The sequence below is a fragment of the Poecilia reticulata genome, linkage group LG19, assembly GCF_000633615.1.
Source record: "Poecilia reticulata strain Guanapo linkage group LG19, Guppy_female_1.0+MT, whole genome shotgun sequence".
Lineage (NCBI taxonomy): Eukaryota > Metazoa > Chordata > Actinopteri > Cyprinodontiformes > Poeciliidae > Poecilia > Poecilia reticulata.
In genome coordinates this window covers 17,656,656-17,660,966 of record NC_024349.1, presented here as the reverse complement: position 1 = coordinate 17,660,966, position 4,311 = coordinate 17,656,656, and the positions used below count along the sequence as shown (strand labels likewise).

General features: G+C 40.5%; 1 long non-coding RNA gene across 1 annotated transcript; it reads right to left on the bottom strand.

Moving 5' to 3' along the window:
* Window positions 1–1,717: 1,717 nt before the first annotated feature.
* On the bottom strand, window positions 1,718–4,311 carry LOC108167268 (uncharacterized). Its single transcript, XR_001777623.1, has 2 exons — window positions 3,786–4,311; window positions 1,718–2,146 (listed from the first exon to the last, which is right to left on the bottom strand). It is a non-coding gene; the product is annotated as an uncharacterized LOC108167268 (long non-coding RNA).

Here is a 4,311-nt window from a genome sequence, read left to right as displayed (position 1 = left end):
CTGTCCCCCACCACCACCACCACCACCACCACCCTCTTCCCTCCTCTGCACTTTGAGGTCAGCCTGGTGCAGTTTGTACCCCATGCTGCTTGCAGTTGTTTGTAGGCTCTTTTACAAGTCTATTGCCAGGCTCACTTCCTTGGATTTCTACCAGTTCCTCTGTCGCACGTCACTCCGCAGGGTCCCAGAGGCTTCAAAGGAAACTGGATCCAGTATTCATGGCATAACAGGGGGGCTGGTCATCTGAGAGACGCCACACGGAGGTGATTTTATTTATTTATTTTTTTAGTGGCAGGTATCAAGCATGAGATTTTTAGATCAAAACCATTTGTCCTTCTGAAATCAAATGCGATGAGGTCATGCATGTTGGACTTCGTATTGTTTCAGAATTTCCATTTGTTTAGTTGATAGCTGTTCTAAATTATTTAATTAAATTAGCAAATTAGAAAGAAAAAAAGCACATGATCCACATCAGGAATAATAAGTAATCTAGGAATCCGGTTAAAAACAATCGGATTGATAGAATCTAATTGAAATCTTTTTTTTTTTTTACTTTCTAAATGTCTTTGATCTCAAAATGTAATGATTTTCTTTGTTAGACTACATGGAATATCTCTGATTTCCAGGTTGTTGATTGGATGAAGACGTCTGATGATGTCAACTCAGGACGTAAGAAATAAAGAGCTTCTTTCTGTATTCATGAAATTTCTTGCTTGCTTTAATCAAGTGTGGACGGACATTTCTCCCTGATATTTTCATCTCAAATTGATCAGTTTAAGTCTGTGAGTTCCCTACATACGGCTTTATAAAATAAAGTCTTATCATCCTCCAAATGCTCCTTTACCCAAGGAGCAAACATTTTTTGGCAACAATAAATCTTGCCAAACTATTCGCTCTCGAAAAAAAACTTTTTCTCATTTTGTCACGTTACAAGTTCAAACTTCTATGCATTCTTGGAGAGTTTGTGAGACAGAGCAATGCAAAGTAACACATAACTGTGAAGAAGAAGGACAATGATCCATGGTTGTTAACGGTATCTTTTGCCTGAGATCCCTAAATAAAGTTCAATACCACAACCTTCCTTCAGAAATCACTTAATTATCRTTCACCAGCTGTTCTGGGAAGCCCACAGCATCATGAAGACCAAGGAACACGGTGGACAAGTCAGGAAGATAATTGTGATGAAGATTAAACCAGGATTATGTTATAAAACAATAAAACAAGATATCAGAGAGCACTGTTCAATCCATCATCTGAAAATAGAAAGAGTATGAAACTCTAGAAAAACACGCTTGAGGCCCTAAACTGGACAAGGAACGAATTTGCTCCACACGTAACTCGAGGGAGTTACGGTAACTCTGGAGGAGCTGCACACAAAAACTGGAGGCTGGGATGGAGGTTTACCTAAATCTGATATAAAAATTCTCCATTAAGATCCTGGAGGACTTCTGGCCTCTATAGATGTGCACAAAGCTGGAAAAGACTTAGAGCTGTAATTAACTTGCAGACAAAGGCTCAACTCAGGTGGGCTGAATTCAAATGAGCAAGACGTTTTTAATATTTGTTTTCACCAAAACTTCTAAAACTATAAAAAATTCTTACAAATACGGATAAATTTGTGCGGATTCGTCACATAAAATCCCAATAAAACACCACACCATGTTACTGCAACATGTGAGAAAGGATATGAATATTTTTGCAAATAATGTGAAAGTCACAACGTTCAATATTTATTCATTGAAAAAAAGAAAAATCACATTATAATTAAACATATTTATTTGACTTTTTCCACAGATATCGGTGAGTCTTCCTGAATCCGGTGTGGGTARAGATGGCACACTTTCTGCTTTTTGTCCTTTGTTTTGGCGCAGAGCCTCCTTAAAGCCCAGCCAAGGAGGCTCCTGACAACCATCCCCCATTCGAGTCAGGCTCGATTGGACCTGGAAACGGCAGCTGACCCAAAGCTCCTGTCTCCTGGATCTCCCCTTGCGACCGGATCCTTTCCCCACCCCATCAGCACAGTAACTGAGAGAGACAAGTGACTTGGCCAGGGTTAACGTCTTAATACTCCCTGGGATTGCCTCCAGGATCCAAATGGCTACCCCTAATAGTTTTCCTCCTCTGCGTCCCTGTCAGACTTCTATGACTGCACACAGTAGGGAAAACAAAAAAAAAGAATAAATAACAACAAGACTAGTTGAGAAGCAGAGTAACGAAGCAGCACAATGAAATAATGAGGGGTGGTGAAGGAAGGAGTGAGCGTTTTGAAGGGATTCTCTGTGCGGAGAGCCCTGCGCGCTTGGTATTAAAGCGGCCTGCTTCCTTTGGAGCCCAGGAGGGGAAAACCAGAACTCAATCAGTGTCACGTCGCATGGTTCAAAGCGGCCAATTCGACGCTGCCAGGAGGTTGAGAAATGCAAGGTGACAGTTCATTTTACCAGTGACAGTGTGTCGGTCTCGCTTGCTGCTTCCACAGTCAATTTCCAGCGAGCAGTGAAGGTTGCTGGAGACAGACAGCGGCTACACCTCCTCCTCCTCCTCTTCATCTTCGCCACCGCCGCTCTCCCATCGACCCTGCTCTGCTTTGTATTCCAATTAACTGGACAGGGGGAGCGGCGAGCAAAATGCAGACACGTCTTCGCAGTTTCCACCAATACCAATAGTGCTGCGCTTCCCCTTTTTCTTCCCCTCTCTCTGTTCTCGGGTTGCAGCCGGCCAGTTGTTCGGGGTGGGGTGGGGGAGCCATATTCTCACCTCCCTCCAGGGACAATGTCTTGGTCGTGAAAAATAGGTCCCTCTCACACATTCATACATCACGTGTAATAGAGGTGTGTAATCGCTCAGTCGTGTCAAAGCGGTGCGAGCTCTAACTGCCATCCTTAACAGACACCTCAAATAATGCTGAATTAATATTTTGAAATGGCTCATATATTCTAACATAATACAATCCGAATGATTTTCCATTCAACGCGTTCAGGGCTAACATTGATCTGAGCTGTGGTAACAATCCAACTCAGTCAATTTGAGGCAGATTGAAGGCTCGGATTTTTGTGTCCTCCATCTATCATTCTAGTTTTTTTTTTGCCTTTCCTTTACTTTGCTGCAACAAAAGCCTCCCCTCCTTCACATATGTTTGAGCAGTGGGTGGGTCAGGGTACTCAATGATTTAGAGGATATCCGAAAAGCAAACTGCCTCTTTTTTTTTTATYTGCAAGAGTAAAGCAARCATAATTTCTTAAAAATKAGTAAATTAAGGTCACGCTTAAGATTCACCAGTCAGGATTATTTTGAAGAACTTTTCGCAGGTCAAATGTCCAAAGAATACACAACACTTGAACGTTTGGGTTTYCCAGTGCATAACTGTGAAATGAAAGRAAAATTATTCATAGATTTAAAAGGTTTAACCACCAAAAATCTGTAAATTGTAGCATCCATATCCTACACTTTTACTCTGGTATGCCTTAATAAAATACAGTAATTGCTTTTGTAAAGCAAGTTGTCAAGCAAGGTGTCTTGGTAACATATTGATTCTTTAAAAATTAAGGTCACATTTAAGCTTAAACAATGAGAATCTTGAAGATTAACACATTACAGACCTGCAAAGTGTTCACYTTGCTTCAACTTTTCTGCATTTTGTCCAGGCTTTACCAGGCCATGAACTGGATTCTATACTTGGTATAATTTTAACTTCTTAACATCTTTTAATTTCTCCTCTAACCCCTTTCATTTCTCAGTTTATCACTGTTAACATTTCTGGTGTTCTTACAGAAAATGGCATTAATTACCTGAATGTATTCATGCCACCATCTTGAGCAAGACTCGCTGAGAGAAGAGATTCTTCAAGACTGTAACACAGAGAATGAATKGAAAAGCAAGGAATGAACAGATGTGCTAATTTAAGAGCTAAATGAAGGAAGTTCAAGTCCCTATTTTGGAAAGCTGAGGATTTTTTTTAAAGACTTTTAAAGTCTCTTAAGATCTTTTTCACACTTTTCAGATTGCCACAAACTAACAAACACAAACTTATGTATTTTATTGKGATTATTTCTGATTCGCCATCATGAAACGGTGCAAAATTGTGAAGTGGAAGTTAAAAATCTAATATGTGGTGTACATTCTGTTCCTTTTTCCTCTGATACCCCTAAATAAAGTCAGGTGGAAGCAGCTGCTTCCACAGGTYGGCTATAGCGAGGAGGGTCCACCAGAGGAAAACCTGGTGAAACGCCTCTTTTTATTCCCTTGAGCAATGCACTTATGACAGACGCATTTAAATAAATGTTTAAATGAGTCACATTCAGAATTAAGTGAAGC